This window comes from Tachypleus tridentatus, chromosome 3 (genome assembly GCF_004210375.1).
Source record: "Tachypleus tridentatus isolate NWPU-2018 chromosome 3, ASM421037v1, whole genome shotgun sequence".
Classification (NCBI taxonomy): domain Eukaryota; kingdom Metazoa; phylum Arthropoda; class Merostomata; order Xiphosura; family Limulidae; genus Tachypleus; species Tachypleus tridentatus.
Window position 1 is genome coordinate 113,434,016 of NC_134827.1, and position 20,391 is coordinate 113,454,406.

Here is a 20,391-nt window from a genome sequence, read left to right on the forward strand (position 1 = left end):
ACAATATCTGTAACTATCAATTTAATCATAATACATTCAGTGTAACTATCGTTCTTAATCATACTACAATATCTAGAGTAACTATCAACTTTAATCATATAATTACAATATCCAGTGTAACTATCAACTTTAATCATAATTACAATATCTAGAAGTAACTATCAACTTTAATCATAATACAATATCTAGTGTAACTATCAACTTTAATCATAATTACAATATCTAGTGTAACTATCAACTTTAATCATAAATACAATATCTAGTGTAACTATCAACTTTAATCATAATTACAATATCTAGTGTAACTATCAACTTTAATCATAATTACAATATCCAATGTGTAACTATCAACTTTAATCATAATTACAATATCCAGTGTAAATCAACTTTAATCATAACTACAATCATACTCAGTGTGTAACTATCAACTTTAATCATAATTACAATATCTAGTGTAACTATCAACTTTAATCATAATTACAACATATCTGGTGTAGTAAAATTACATGTAACTATCAACTTTAATCAACTTTAATCATAACTTTACAATATCTATCTAGTGTAACTATCAACTTTAATCATAATTACAATACAATATCTAGAGTAACTATCAATATCTAGAGTAACATCAACTTCTAGAGTAACTATCAACTTTAATCATAATTACAATATCCAGTGTAACTATCAACTTTAATCATACTTACAATATCTAGAGTTACAACTATCATAGTGTAACTATCAACTTTAATCATAATTACAATATCCTACAATATCCAGTGTAACAACTTTAATCATCAACTTTAATCATAATTACAATATCAAACTATATCATACTACAATAAATCAACTTTAATCATAATTACAATATCCAGTGTAAATATCAACTTAATCTTTAATCATAATCTACAATATCTATCAGTGTAACCATATCAACTTCATCCAAAACAATAACTTTAATCATAATTACAATATCTTACACCAACTTTAATCATACTACAATATCCAGTGTAACTCATTAACTTTAATCATATACACAATATCCAGTAACTATCAACTTTAATCATAATACAATATCTAGTGTAACTATCAACTTTAATCATACTTACAATATCTAGTGTAACTATCAACTTTAATCATACTTACAATATCTGGTGTAATTCAACAACTTTAATCATACTACAATATCTAGTGTAACTATCAACTTCAATCATAATTACAATATCTAGTGTAACTATCAACTTTAATCATAATTACAATATCTACTAAAATCATCAACTTTAATCATAATTACAATATCTAGTGTAACTATCAACTTTAATCATACTACAATATCTAGTGTAACTATCAACATTAATCATACTACAATATCTGGTATAACTATCAATCTTTAATTATATTACTTGCAATATCTGGTGTAACTATCAACTTTAATCATAATTAAAATATCTGGTGTAATCTATCAACTTTAATCATAATTACAATATCTACTGTAACTAATCAACTTTAATCATTATTACAATATCTAGTGTAACTATCAACATTAATCATACTACAATATCTGGTATAACTATCAACTTTAATTATACTTACAATATCTGGTGTAACTATCAACTTTAAATCATAATTAAAATATATCTGGTGTAACTATCAACTTTAATCATAATTACAATATCTTGTGTAAATCAACAACTTTAATCATTATTACAATATCTGGTGTAACAAACAACTTTATTCATACTTACAATATCTACCGTAATCAACAACTTTAATCATAATCACAATATCTAGTGTAACTATCAACTTTAATCATATTGCAATATCTAGTGTAACTATCAACATAATCATACTACAATATCTGGTGTAACTATCGACTTTAATCATAATTACAATATCTAGTGTAACTATCAACTTTAATCATACTACAATATCTAGTGTAACTATCAACTTTAATCATACTACAATATCCAGTGTAAGCATCAACTTAACTATACTTACAATATCTGGTGTAACTCAACAACTTTAATCATAATCACAATATCTAGTGTAACTATCAACTTTAATCATAATTACAATATCTAGTGTAATCTCATCAACTTTAATCATACTACAATATCTAGTGTAACTATCAACTTTAATCATACTACAATATCTAGTGTAACCAAAAACTTTAATCATAATTACAATATCTAGTGTAACCATCAACATTAATCATAATTACAATATCTGGTATAACTATCAACTTTAATTATACTTACAATATCTGGTGTAACTATCAACTTTAATCATAATTAAAATATCTAGTGTAACTATCAACTTTAATCATAATTACAATATCCAGTGTAAGCATCAACTTTAATCATAATTACAATATCTAGTGTAACTATCAACTTTAATCATAATTACAATATCTAGTGTAACTATCAACATTAATCATAATTACAATATCTGGTGTAACTATCGACTTTAATCATAATTACAATATCTATTGTAACTATCGACTTTAATCATTATTACAATATCTGGTGTAACTATCAACTTTAATCATTATTACAATATCTGGTGTAACTATCAACTTTAATCATTATTACAATATCTGGTGTAACAAACAACTTTATTCATACTTACAATATCTACTGTAACCAACAACTTTAATCATACTACAATATCTAGTGTAACTATCAACTTTAATCATACTACAATATCTAGTGTAACTATCAACATTAATCATAATTACAATATCTGGTGTAACTATCGACTTTAATCATAATTACAATATCTAGTGAAACTATCAACTTTAATCATAATTACAATATCTAGTGCAACTAACAACTTTAATCATAATTACAATATCTATTGTAACTATCAACATTAATCATAATTACAATATCCAGTGTAACTATCAACTTTAATCATAATTACAATATCTGGTGTAACTATCAACTTTAATCATAATTACAATATCCAGTGTAACTAACAACTTAATTCATAATTACAATATCCAGTGTAACTAACAACTTTAATCATAATTACATTATCTGGTGTAACTAACAACTTTAATCATAATTACAATATCTAGTGTAACTATCAACTTTAATCATAATTACAATATCTAGAGTAACTATCAACTTCAATCATAATTACAATATCTAGAGTAACTATCAACTTCAATCATAATTACAATATCTAGAGTAACTATCAACTTCAATCATAATTACAATATCTAGTGTAACTAACAACTTTAATCATAATTACAATATCTAGAGTAACTATCAACTTCAATCATAATTACAATATCTAGAGTAACTATCAACTTTAATCATAATTACAATATCTAGAGTAACTATCAACTTCAATCATAATTACAATATCTAGAGTAACTATCAACTTTAATCATAATTACAATATCCAGTGTAACTATCAACTTTAATCATAATTACATTATCTGGTGTAACTAACAACTTTAATCATAATTACAATATCTAGTGTAACTATCAACTTCAATCATACTACAATATCTAGAGTAACTATCAACTTCAATCATAATTACAATATCTAGAAAATCATCAACTTCAATCATACTACAATATCTAGAGTAACTATCAACTTCAATCATAATTACAATATTCAGTGTAACCTAACAACTTTAATCATAATTACAATATCTAGAGTAACTATCAACTTTCAATCATAATTACAATATTCTAGAGTAACTATCAACTTTAATCATACTTACAATATCTAGAGTAACTATTAACTTCAATCATAATTACAATATCTAGTGTAACCATCAACCCCAATCATAATACAATATCTAGAGTAACTATCAACTTAATCATATTACAATATCCAAAAACTATCAACTTTAATCATACTATAATATCTAGAGTAACTATCAACTTTAATCATAATTACAATATCTAGAGTAACTATCAACTTCAATCATACTCACAATATCTAGAGTAACTATCAACTTTAATCACAACATGCAATATCCAGTGTAACTATCAACTTTAATCATAATTACAATATCTAGTGTAACTAATCAACTTTAATCATACTTACAATATCCTGTGTAACAATCAACTTTAATCATACTACAATATCCAGTGTAACTATCAACTTTAATCATAATACAATATCCAGTGTAAGTATCAACCTTAATCATACTACAATATCTAGTGTAACTATCAACTTTAATCATAATTACAATATCTAGTGTAACTATCAACTTTAATCATAATTACAATATCTAGTGTAACTATCAACTTTAATCATACTTACAATATCTGGTGTAACTAACAACTTTAATCATAATTACAATATCTAGTGTAACTATCAACTTTAATCATAATTACAATGTCTAGTGTAACTATCAACTTTAATCATACTTACAATATCTAGTGTAACTAATAACATTAATCATAATTACAATATCTGGTATAACTATCAACTTTAATTATACTTACAATATCTGGTGTAACTATCAACTTTAATCATAATTAAAATATCTGGTGTAACTATCAACTTTAATCATAATTACAATATCTACTGTAACTATCAACTTTAATCATTATTACAATATCTAGTGTAACTATCAACATTAATCATAATACAATATCCGGTATAACTATCAACTTTAATTATACTTACAATATCTGTGTAACTATCAACTTTAATCATAATTAAAAATATCTGGTGTAACTATCAACTTTAATCATAATTACAATATCTTTGTAACTAACAACTTTAATCATTATTACAATATCTGGTAAAATAAACAACTTTATTCATACTTACAATATCTACTGTAATTCAACAACTTTAATCATAATCACAATATCTAGTGTAACTATCAACTTTTAATCATACTACAATATCTAGTGTAACTATCAACATTAATCATACTACAATATCTAGTGTAACTATCGACTTTAATCATACTACAATATCTATTGTAACTATCGACTTAATCATATATTACAATATCTATTGTAACTATCAACTTTTAATCATACTACAATATCTGTGTAATCCAATAACTTTAATCATAATGCAATATCTATTAAACTATCGACCTTAATCATACTACAATATCTAGTGTAACTATCAACTTTAATCATAATTACAATATCTAGTGTAACCATCAACTTTAATCATAATTACATATCCAGTGTAACTATCATCTTTAATCATAATTACAATATCCAGTGTAACTAACAAATTTAATCATACTACAATATCTGGTGCAACTAACAACTTTAATCATACTTACAATATTTAGTGTAACTAATCAACTTTAATCATAATTACAATATTTAGTGTAACTATCAACTTTAATCATAATTACAATATCTGGTGTAACTATCGACTTTAATCATAATTACAATATCTATTGTAACTATCAACTTTAATCATTATTACAATATCTGGTGTAACTATCAACTTTAATCATAATTACAATATCCTGTGTAACTATCAACTTTAATCATAATCACAATATCTAGAGTAACTATCAACTTTAATCATAATTACAATATCCAGTGTAACTATCAACTTTAATCATAATTACAATATCTAGAGTAACTATCAACTTTAATCATAATTACAATATCTAGAGTAACTATCAACTTCAATCATAATTACAATATCTAGAGTAACTATCAAATTTAATCATAATTACAATATCCAGTGTAACTATCAACTTTAATCATAATTACAATATCTAGTGTAACTATCAACTTTAATCATAATTACAATATCCTGTGTAACAATCAACTTTAATCATAATTACAATATCCAGTGTAACTATCAACTTTAATCATAATTACAATATCCAGTGTAAGCATCAACTTTAATCATAATTACAATATCTAGTGTAACTATCAACTTTAATCATAATTACAATATCTAGTGTAACTATCAACTTTAATCATAATTACAATATCTAGTGTAACTATCAACTTTAATCATACTTACAATATCTGGTGTAACTAACAACTTTAATCATACTACAATATCTAGTGTAACTATCAACTTTAATCATAATTACAATATCTAGTGTAACTATCAACTTTAATCATAATTACAATATCTAGTGTAACTATCAACTTTAATCATAATTACAATATCTAGTGTAACTATCAACTTTAATCATAATTACAATATCTAGTGTAACTATCAACATTAATCATACTACAATATCTCGGTATAACTATCAACTTTAATCATACCTTACAATATCTGGTGTAACTATCAACTTTAATCATAATTAAAATATCTGGTGTAACTATCAACTTTAATCATAATTACAATATCTACTGTAACTATCAACTTTAATCATTATTACAATATCTAGTGTAACTATCAACTTTAATCATAATTACAATATCTAGAATAACTATCAACTTCAATCATAATTACAATATCTAGAGTAACTATCAACTTCAATCATAATTACAATATCTAGAGTAACTATCAACTTTAATCATAATACAATATCCAGTGTAACTATCAACTTTAATCATAATTACAATATCTAGAGTAACTATCAACTTTAATCATAATTACAATATCTAGAGTAACTATCAACTTCAATCATAATTACAATATCTAGAGTAACTATCAAATTTAATCATAATTACAATATCCAGTGTAACTATCAACTTTAATCATAATTACAATATCTAGTGTAACTATCAACTTTAATCATAATTACAATATCCTGTGTAACAATCAACTTTAATCATAATTACAATATCCAGTGTAACTATCAACTTTAATCATAATTACAATATCCAGTGTAAGCATCAACTTTAATCATAATTACAATATCTAGTGTAACTATCAACTTTAATCATAATTACAATATCTAGTGTAACTATCAACTTTAATCATACTACAATATCTAGTGTAACTAATCAACTTTAATCATAATTACAATATCTAGAGTAACTATCAACTTCAATCATAATACAATATCTAGAGTAACTATCAAATTTAATCATAATTACAATATCCAGTGTAACTTCATCAACTTTAATCATACTACAATATCTAGTGTAACTATCAACTTTAATCATACTTACAATATCCTGTGTAACAATCAACTTTAATCATACTACAATATCCAGTGTAAATTCAACAACTTTAATCATACTTACAATATCCAGTGTAAGTATCAACTTTAATCATAATTACAATATCTAGTGTAACTATCAACTTTAATCATAATTACAATATCTAGTGTAACTATCAACTTTAATCATACTACAATATCTAGTGTAACTATCAACTTTAATCATACTTACAATATCTGGTGTAACTAACAACTTTAATCATAATTACAATATCTAGTGTAACTATCAACTTTAATCATAATTACAATATCTAGTGTAACTATCAACTTTAATCATACTACAATATCTAGTGTAACTATCAACTTTAATCATACTTACAATATCTAGTGTAACTATCAACATTAATCATACTACAATATCTGGTATAACTATCAACTTTAATTATACTTGCAATATCTGGTGTAACTATCAACTTTAATCATAATTAAAATATCTGGTGTAACTATCAACTTTAATCATAATTACAATATCTACTGTAATCTATCAACTTTAATCATTATTACAATATCTCGTGTAACTATCAACAACATAATCATACTACAATATCTGGTATAACTATCAACTTTAATTATACTTTACAATATCTGGTGTAACTATCAACTTTAATCATAATTAAAATATATCTAGTGTAACTATCAACTTTAATCATAATACAATATCTCTGTGTAACTAACAACTTTAATCATTATTACAATATCTGGTGTAACAAACAACTTTATTCATACTTACAATATCTACTGTAACTAACAACTTTAATCATAATCACAATATCTAGAGTAACTATCAAATTTAATCATAATTACAATATCCAGTGTAACTATCAACTTTAATCATAATTACAATATCTAGTGTAACTATCAACTTTAATCATACTACAATATCCTGTGTAACAATCAACTTTAATCATAATTACAATATCCAGTGTAACTATCAACTTTAATCATACTACAATATCCAGTGTAAGTATCAACTTTAATCATAATTACAATATCTAGTGTAACTATCAACTTTAATCATAATACAATATCTAGTGTAACTATCAACTTTAATCATAATTACAATATCTAGTGTAACTATCAACTTTAATCATACTCTTACAATATCTGGTGTAATTCAACAACTTTAATCATAACTACAATATCTAGTGTAACTATCAACTTTAATCATAATTACAATATCTAGTGTAACTATCAACTTTAATCATACTACAATATCTAGTGTAACTATCAACTTTAATCATACTACAATATCTAGTGTAACTATCAACTTTAATCATACTACAATATCTAGTGTAACTATCAACATTAATCATACTACAATATTCGGTATAATCTATCAACTTTAATTATACTTACAATATCTGGTGTAATTCATCAACTTTAATCATAATTAAAATATCTGGTGTAATCTATCAACTTTAATCATATTACAATATCTACTGTAACTATCAACTTTAATTCATTATTACAATATCTAGTGTAATCTCATCAACTTTAATCATAATTACAATATCTAGAATAACTATCAACTTCAATCATAATTACAATATCTAGAGTAACTATCAACTTCAATCATAATTACAATATCTAGAGTAACTATCAACTTTAATCATAATTACAATATCCAGTGTAACTATCAACTTTAATCATACTACAATATCTAGAGTAACTTCATCAACTTTAATCATACTACAATATCTAGAGTAACTATCAATTTCAATCATAATTACAATATCTAGAGTAACTATCAAATTTAATCATACTACAATATTCAGTGTAACTATCAACTTTAATCATAATTACAATATCTAGTAAAATTATCAACTTTAATCATAATTACAATATCCTGTGTAACAATCAACTTTAATCATAATTACAATATCCAGTGTAACTATCAACTTTAATCATAATTACAATATCTAGAGTAACTATCAACTTCAATCATAATTACAATATCTAGAGTAACTATCAAATTTAATCATAATTACAATATCCAGTGTAACTATCAACTTTAATCATAATTACAATATCTAGTGTAACTATCAACTTTAATCATACTACAATATCCTGTGTAACAATCAACTTTAATCATAATTACAATATCCAGTGTAACTATCAACTTTAATCATACTACTACAATATCCAGTGTAAGTATCAACTTTAATCATAATTACAATATCTAGTGTAACTATCAACTTTAATCATAATTACAATATCTAGTGTAACTATCAACTTTAATCATAATTACAATATCTAGTGTAACTATCAACTTTAATCATACTTACAATATCTGGTGTAACTAACAACTTTAATCATAATTACAATATCTAGTGTAACTATCAACTTTAATCATAATTACAATATCTAGTGTAACTATCAACTTTAATCATAATTACAATATCTAGTGTAACTATCAACTTTAATCATAATTACAATATCTAGTGTAACTATCAACTTTAATCATAATTACAATATCTAGTGTAACTATCAACATTAATCATAATTACAATATCTGGTATAACTATCAACTTTAATTATACTTGCAATATCTGGTGTAACTATCAACTTTAATCATAATTAAAATATCTGGTGTAACTATCAACTTTAATCATAATTACAATATCTACTGTAACTATCAACTTTAATCATTATTACAATATCTCGTGTAACTATCAACATTAATCATAATTACAATATCTGGTATAACTATCAACTTTAATTATACTTACAATATCTGGTGTAACTATCAACTTTAATCATAATTAAAATATCTGGTGTAACTATCAACTTTAATCATAATTACAATATCTTGTGTAACTAACAACTTTAATCATTATTACAATATCTGGTGTAACAAACAACTTTATTCATACTTACAATATCTACTGTAACTAACAACTTTAATCATAATCACAATATCTAGTGTAACTATCAACTTTAATCATAATTGCAATATCTAGTGTAACTATCAACATTAATCATAATTACAATATCTGGTGTAACTATCGACTTTAATCATAATTACAATATCTAGTGTAACTATCAACTTTAATCATAATTACAATATCTAGTGTAACTATCAACTTTAATCATAATTACAATATCCAGTGTAAGCATCAACTTTAACATAATTACAATATCTGGTGTAACTAACAACTTTAATCATAATTACAATATCTAGTGTAACTATCAACTTTAATCATAATTACAATATCTAGTGTAACTATCAACTTTAATCATAATTACAATATCTAGTGTAACTATCAACTTTAATCATAATTACAATATCTAGTGTAACTAAAAACTTTAATCATAATTACAATATCTAGTGTAACTATCAACATTAATCATAATTACAATATCTGGTATAACTATCAACTTTAATTATACATATAATATCTGGTGTAACTATCAACTTTAATCATAATTAAAATATCTAGTGTAACTATCAACTTTAATCATAATTACAATATCCAGTGTAAGTATCAACTTTAATCATAATTACAATATCTAGTGTAACTATCAACTTTAATCATAATTACAATATCTAGTGTAACTATCAACATTAATCATAATTACAATATCTGGTGTAACTATCGACTTTAATCATAATTACAATATCTATTGTAACTATCGACTTTAATCATTATTACAATATCTGGTGTAACTATCAACTTTAATCATTATTACAATATCTGGTGTAACTATCAACTTTAATCATTATTACAATATCTGGTGTAACAAACAACTTTATTCATACTTACAATATCTACTGTAACTAACAACTTTAATCATAATTACAATATCTAGTGTAACTATCAACTTTAATCATAATTACAATATCTAGTGTAACTATCAACATTAATCATAATTACAATATTTAGTGTAACTATCAACTTTAATCATAATTACAATATCTTGTGTAACTATCGACTTTAATCATAATTACAATATCTAGTGCAACTAACAACTTTAATCATAATTACAATATCTGGTGTAACTAAAAACTTTAATCATAATTACAATATCTATTGTAACTATCAACATTAATCATAATTACAATATCCAGTGTAACTATCAACTTTAATCATAATTACAATATCTGGTGTAACTATCAACTTTAATCATTATTACAATATCTGGTGTAACTATCAACTTTAATCATTATTACAATATCTGGTGTAACTATCAACTTTAATCATAATTACATTATCTGGTGTAACTAACAACTTTAATCATAATTACAATATCTAGTGTAACTATCAACTTTAATCATAATTACAATATCTAGAGTAACTATCAACTTCAATCATAATTACAATATCTAGAGTAACTATCAACTTCAATCATAATTACAATATCTAGAGTAACTATCAACTTCAATCATAATTACAATATCTAGTGTAACTAACAACTTTAATCATAATTACAATATCTAGAGTAACTATCAACTTCAATCATAATTACAATATCTAGAGTAACTATCAACTTTAATCATAATTACAATATCTAGAGTAACTATCAACTTCAATCATAATTACAATATCTAGAGTAACTATCAACTTTAATCATAATTACAATATCCAGTGTAACTATCAACTTTAATCATAATTACATTATATGGTGTAACTAACAACTTTAATCATAATTACAATATCTAGTGTAACTATCAACTTCAATCATAATTACAATATCTAGAGTAACTATCAACTTCAATCATAATTACAATATCTAGAGTAACTATCAACTTCAATCATACTACAATATCTAGAGTAACTATCAACTTCAATCATACTACAATATCTAGTGTAACTTCAACAACTTTAATCATAATTACAATATCTAGAGTAAAGTATCAACTTCAATCATACTACAATATCTAGAGTAACTATCAACTTTAATCATAATTACAATATCTAGAGTAACTATTAACTTCAATCATAATTACAATATCTAGAGTAACTATCAACTTCAATCATAATTACAATATCTAGAGTAACTATCAACTTTAATCATAATTACAATATCCAGTGTAACTATCAACTTTAATCATAATTACAATATCTAGAGTAACTATCAACTTTAATCATAATTACAATATCTAGAGTAACTATCAACTTCAATCATAATTACAATATCTAGAGTAACTATCAAATTTAATCATAATTACAATATCCAGTGTAACTATCAACTTTAATCATAATTACAATATCTAGTGTAACTATCAACTTTAATCATAATTACAATATCCTGTGTAACAATCAACTTTAATCATACTACAATATCCAGTGTAACTATCAACTTTAATCATACTACAATATCCAGTGTAAGCATCAACCTTAATCATAATTACAATATCTAGTGTAACTATCAACTTTAATCATAATTACAATATCCTGTGTAACAATCAACTTTAATCATAATTACAATATCCAGTGTAACTATCAACTTTAATCATAATTACAATATCCAGTGTAAGCATCAACTTTAATCATAATTACAATATCTAGTGTAACTATCAACTTTAATCATAATTACAATATCTAGTGTAACTATCAACTTTAATCATAATTACAATATCTAGTGTAACTATCAACATTAATCATAATTACAATATCTGGTATAACTATCAACTTTAATTATACTTACAATATCTGGTGTAACTATCAACTTTAATCATAATTAAAATATCTGGTGTAACTATCAACTTTAATCATAATTACAATATCTACTGTAACTATCAACTTTAATCATTATTACAATATCTAGTGTAACTATCAACATTAATCATAATTACAATATCTGGTATAACTATCAACTTTAATTATACTTACAATATCTGGTGTAACTATCAACTTTAATCATAATTAAAATATCTGGTGTAACTATCAACTTTAATCATAATTACAATATCTTGTGTAACTAACAACTTTAATCATTATTACAATATCTGGTGTAACAAACAACTTTATTCATACTTACAATATCTACTGTAACTAACAACTTTAATCATAATCACAATATCTAGTGTAACTATCAACTTTAATCATAATTACAATATCTAGTGTAACTATCAACATTAATCATAATTGCAATATCTGGTGTAACTATCGACTTTAATCATAATTACAATATCTATTGTAACTATCGACTTTAATCATAATTACAATATCTATTGTAACTATCAAATTTAATCATAATTACAATATCTGGTGTAACTAACAACTTTAATCATAATTACAATATCTATTGTAACTATCGACCTTAATCATAATTACAATATCTAGTGTAACTATCAACTTTAATCATAATTACAATATCTAGTGTAACCATCAACTTTAATCATAATTACATATCCAGTGTAACTATCATCTTTAATCATAATTACAATATCCAGTGTAACTAACAAATTTAATCATAATTACAATATCTGGTGCAACTAACAACTTTAATCATAATTACAATATTTAGTGTAACTATCAACTTTAATCATAATTACAATATTTAGTGTAACTATCAACTTTAATCATAATTACAATATCTGGTGTAACTATCGACTTTAATCATAATTACAATATCTATTGTAACTATCAACTTTAATCATTATTACAATATCTGGTGTAACTATCAACTTTAATCATAATTACAATATCCTGTGTAACTATCAACTTTAATCATAATCACAATATCTAGTGTAACTATCAACTTTAATCATAATCACAATATCTAGTGTAACTATCAACTTTAATCATAATTACAATATCTAGTGTAACTATCAACTTTAATCATAATTACAATATCCAGTGTAACTATCAACTTTAATCATAATTACAATATCCAGTGTAACTATCAACTTTAATCATAATTACAATATCTAGTGTAACTATCAATATTAATCATAATTACAATATCTAGTGTAACTATCAACTTTAATCATAATTACAATATCCAGTGTAACTATCAACTTTAATCATAATTACAATATCTAGTGTAACTATCAACTTTAATCATAATTACAATATCTAGTGTAACTATCAACTTTAATCATAATTACAATATCCAGAGAGATTTATAACGATAATGAACACGGACTCAGAGAGAGAGATTTATAACGGTAATGAACACGGACTCAGAGAGAGAGAGAGATTTATAACAGTAATGAACACGAACTCAGAGAAAGAGATTTATCACGGTAATGAACACGGTCTCCGAGAGAGAGATTTATAACAGTAATGAACACGAACTCAGAGAGGGAGATTTATAACAGTAATGAACACAAAGTCAGAGTGAGAGATTTATAACAGTAATGAACACGGACTCAGAGAGAGAGATTTATAACGATAATGAACACGGACTCAGAGAGAGAGATTTATAACGATAATGAACACGGACTAAGAGAGAGAGATTTATAACAGTAATGAACACAGGGACTCAGAGAGAGAGAGATTTATAACAGTAATGAACACAGAGACCTAGAGAGAGAGATTAATAACGATAATGAACACAGGGACATAGAGAAAGAGATTTATAACGATAATGAACACGGACTCAGAGATAGAGAGATTTATAACGATAATGAACACGGACTCAGAGAGAGAGATTTATAACGGTAATGAACACATTGACTCAGAAAGAGAGATTTATAACAGTAATGAACACGGACTCAGAGAGAGGAATTTATAACGATAATGAACACAGAAACTCAGAGAGAGAGATATATAACAGTAATGAACACGGACTCAGAGAGAAAGATTTATAACGGTAATGAACACGAAATCAGAGATAGAGATTTATAACAGTAATGAACACGAACTCAGAGAAAGAGAGATTTATAACGATAATGAACACTGACTCAGAGAGAGAGATTTATAACGATAATGAACACGGACTCAGAGAGAGAGAGATTTATAACGATAATGAACACGGACTCAGAGAGAGAGAGATTTATAACGATAATGAACACGAACTCAGAGAAAGAGATTTACAACGATAATGAACACGGACTCAGAGAGAGAGATTTACAACGATAATGAACACGAACTCAGAGAAAGAGAGATTTATAACGATAATGAACACTGACTCAGAGAGAGAGATTTATAACGATAATGAACACGGACTCAGAGAGAGAGATTTATAACGATAATGAACACGGACTCAGAGAGAGAGAGATTTATAACGATAATGAACACGAACTCAGAGAAAGAGATTTACAACGATAATGAACACGGACTCAGAGAGAGAGATTTATAACGATAATGAACACGAACTCAGAGAGAGAGATTTATAACGATAATGAACACGGACTCAGAGAGAGAGAGATTTATAACGGTAATGAACACGGACTCAGAGAGAGAGAGATTTATAACGATAATGAACACGAACTCAGAGAGAGAGATTTATAACGATAATGAACACGGACTCAGAGAAAGAGAGATTTATAACGATAATGAACACGGACTCAGAGAGAGAGATTTATAACGATAATGAACACGGACTCAGAGAGAGAGATTTATAACGGTAATGAACACGGACTCAGAGAGAGAGATTTATAACGATAATGAACACGTTCTCAGAGAGAGATTTATAACGGTAATGAACACAGGGACTCAGAGAGAGAGATTTATAATGGTAATGAAGACAGGGACTCAGAAAGAGATTTATAACAGTAATGAACACGGACTCAGAGAGAGAGATTTATAACAGTAATGAACACAGGGACTCAGAGAGAGAGATTTATAACGATAATGAACACGGACTCAGAGAGAGAGATTTATAACGGTAATGAACACATTGACTCAGAGAGAGAGATTTATAACAGTAATGAACACGTTCTCAGAGAGAGATTTATAACGGTTATGAACACAGGGACTCAGAGAGAGAGATTTATAATGGTAATGAAGACAGGGACTCAGAAAGAGATTTATAACAGTAATGAACACGGACTCAGAGAGAGGGATTTATAACGATAATGAACACAGGGACTCAGAGAGAGAGATTTATAACAGTAATGAACACGACTCAGAGAGAGAGATTTATAACGGTAATGAACACGAACTCAGAGAGATTTATAACGGTAATGAAACGGACTCAGAGAGAGATTTCTAACAGTAATGAACACGGACTCAGAGAGAGAGAGATTTATAACGATAATGAACACAGGGACTCAGAGAGAGAGATTTATAACAGTAATGAACACGGACTCAGAGAGAGAGATTTATAACAGTAATGAACACGGACTCAGAGAGAGAGATTTATAACGATAATGAACACGGACTCAGTGAGAGAGATTTATAACGATAATGAACACGGACTCAGTGAGAGAGATTTATAACAATAATGAACACGGACTCAGAGACAGAGATTTATAACGATAATGAACACAGGGACTCAGAGAGAGAGATTTATAACAGTAATGAACACGAACTCAGAGAGAGAGATTTATAACAGTAATGAACACGAACTCAGAGAGAGAGAGATTTATAACGATAATGAACACAGGGACTCAGAGAGAGAGATTTATAACAGTAATGAACACGTTCTCAGAGAGAGATTTATAACGGTAATGAACACAGGGACTCAGAGAGAGAGATTTATAACGGTAATGAACACGAACTCAGAGAGAGAGAGAGATTTATAACAATAATGAACACGGACTCAGAGACAGAGATTTATAACAGTAATGAACACGGACTCTGAGAGAGAGATTTATAACGATAATGAACACGGACTCAGTGAGAGAGATTTATAACGATAATGAACACGGACTCAGAGAGAGAGAGAGATTTATAACAATAATGAACACGCACTCAGAGACAGAGATTTATAACGGTGAGTATGGATAATTTATGTGAATAATCGTAAAGAATCATCGGTTTTAAAGGAACTAAATATGATTATATTTATTATATTACATGATATTTTATTATAATCATTTTATTACTTCTCTTATTTTATATCATCTCAGTCACTACTGTCTATTGTGTCTTAAACTATGGTGTTCTTATACATTCTCCACTGCGCTCACTCTCAGTTTATTAGGATTGCGTTTGGATGTTGACCAATCAATCACGTGCAGACATTATCTTCCACGTGACTCTCGTGTCTGTGACCCAATATAGCCAGTTCGTTAATCACCAAAGTCCATAGACCAATAATAACTTAGACAGCCAAGACTAGCAGCAGAGATGTGACGAACCATGTTAGCGAAGAATCAGTAACTACCTTGTCAGAATCAGTAACTACCTTGTCAGAATCAGTAACTACCTTTTCAGAATCAGTAACTACCTTGTCAGAATCAGTACTGAATTTTGGAATACAAACCTAATTTCACAGACCGGTTTATGAGTTTACCACAGCACAGTTCACAGTGTACGTAACATGAGGAAGCGATGAAAAAATAACGGATTAGTTTAAACGTGTTTACAAAAGACCGACTACTTACGAGAACATGTTTACACTGGGAGGGTAAAGTTTCATCCCGTGAGGATAGAGAGAGAGGTTCACCCCTCCATCTTTCGGGAGAGGGTACTACGTTAGAAAAACAGAGGCGAGTTTCAAGAAGATAAACACGCCTATTCATTAATACCCATTGGCTCGACTACATCTTAACCTTCTACGTTCATTCATTCTCAGAATAACCTTTGACCTTTTCCTCGAAAAAGAGGGAAAGGTGCCAAGTAAGATGACCCACAGAGTTCCAATAACACTTCCTCGTCGGTTTGCTTTTCTTGTACAGTTGTATTCATTGAGTCTCCATCACAGCTCCGTCTAGTGGGATTAGAACAAATACGTTAGACTTGAGCAAGCTCTTTACATACACTTGCTGTTTGCCCGAAAAAAAGATTACGAGAGACCCGTCGGTAGCAAGTTCACGCGGGTCGGCCGGTGCAAGCCTAGTTTCCGAAAAACCTTGCATGCCAAAAGACCTCAGGCAGTGTAAGTACTTTTGTCAACAGTCTGTTCGCGTCGAATCTTCACCAACGTAGATTTTTTTATTTATGTTCCAGGAGTTACTGCACTTGTTTGTCTTATAAACTCTGCATTTCTCGTTCACTTGCGTAGAAGTCAGAGACGCGTGATGTATTCGCTGATGCCAATACATGTGTCGCTTGACATTAAAATGTTCAAAAGTTTATATTTCTAAATGTGAGTAAAGAACCGTAAACTTCTAACTACAGTTTCAAGTTTCACATGTTTTAGAAACTTGAGTGACTTTATTCTGTTTTTCATCCTAGAGTAACAACTTCATCACGCCAACAAACCTAACCTCGGACCTACAAAGTTTGTCGGACATTTGTCTTAAAATAATCCTAGAATAATACAATCTACCAGCCCATAATGCAATCGGGTGTGCAAGCCATGGTTCTACCAACCTACATCAGTAATGCAATTGGGTGTTCTAGCCAACACGGATTAATGTAATCGGGTGTGTAAACCATGGCTCTACCAACCTAGAACAATAATATAATCGGGTGTGTAAACCATGGCTCTACCAACCTAGAACAATAATATAATCGGGTGTGTAAACCATGGCTCTACCAACCTAGAACAATAATATAATCGGGTGTGTAAACCATGGTTCTACAAACCTAGAACAATAATATAATCGGGTGTGTAAACCATGGTTCTACCAACTTGGAACAATAATGTAATCGGGTGTGTAAACCATGGTTCTACCAACCTGGAACAATAATGTAATCGGGTGTGTAAATCATGGTTCTACAAACCTGGAACAATAATGAAATCGGGTGTGTAAACCATGGTTCTACCAACTTGGAACAATAATGTAATCGGGTGTGTAAACCATGGTTCTACCAACCTAGAACAATAATGAAATCGGGTGTGTAAACCATGGTTCTACCAACTTGGAACAATAATGTAATCGGGTGTGTAAACCATGGTTCTACCAACCTAGAACAATAATGTAATCGGGTGTGTAAACCATGGTTCTAACCACCTAGAACAATAATGTAATCGGATATGTAAACCACTGTTCTAACAACCGAGATATGTAAACCATGGTTCTACCTAGAACAATAATGACTAGTACATGACTACAATAATGAAGTGTGAAAACAAATTTTTTTGATAAATTTATTAATGTAGTTTGAACGCTAACATTTAGTTTTGTTTTACGTCAAAAATATTTGAACTATAACAGAGACCTTCTACCATGGTTTAACATACTATCTTTCTTTACCGTAGCTATAACACAACGTTAACGTACTATATATATAATCTAGACATTCAGCTTTGATTCAGTAACCTTAATTAATTCTCATATATTAACAAGTTAAACTTCAAATCCATGAAATGACTACTTGAGATATATACCCAGCAATCAAACCATGGACTTTAACAAAATAGTGAAAATCGAAATTTAGTGACGTTAACTGAAACACGGCAGTATTGAGGAACCTCAGTAAATTGGTTCTTTGTCTCAGACAAGTTAAACAAGAGACACATGGTTAGCCATTACACAAAACTGAGCTGCTAGGGCTCGAAAGTAGGTAATCAGTCAATAGCACAGTCTTTCATCTGTAATCAAATACTGGGATTGTTATATTAGAAGGTTGTCAAACAGTCAATGGCATCCACTCTCATCTCTAGTCAAATACTTGGTTTGATATATTAGAAGGTTGTCAAGTGGTCAATAACATCCACTGTCATTTCTAATCAAACACTGAGATTGTTATATATGTAGGTTGTCAAGCAGTCAAGAGAACCGTCTGTAATTTGTAATTAAATACTGGGATTATTATATTAGAAGGTTGTCAAGCAGTCAATAGCATCCACTGTCATCACTAGTCAAACACTGGGATTGTTAGATATGAGCAAAAACAACTAATCAACAGCGCCTTCTGCCGTCTCTAACGAAATATTAGATTTTACACTGATTTTATACGGTTTCAGAACAAGATTTTGGGAAAACGAAACGCGAAACATGAATTCCCTTATTGACAGTGTGGCAGGCACTCTTATCACAAGGCCACGCTCATACAGTGTACGTCATAAGAAGCTCACGGGAAACATGTGTGTGTTGTTACACATATGTACGTTTTTCAAGTAATATAAGGTGAAAGATGGCCTAATTCATACCAGAAGAGTATCTGTATCACTGATTGAACATAGTTGTTGGTTTTACCTCTGTTATTGACTAAGTTTCAAGTTTTCAGTTGACGTCTCCAAGTAAACCACACATTGTCTTATAACACCAACTACATCCTTTATTTGCAGGTCGAAATCAATCAGTAAAC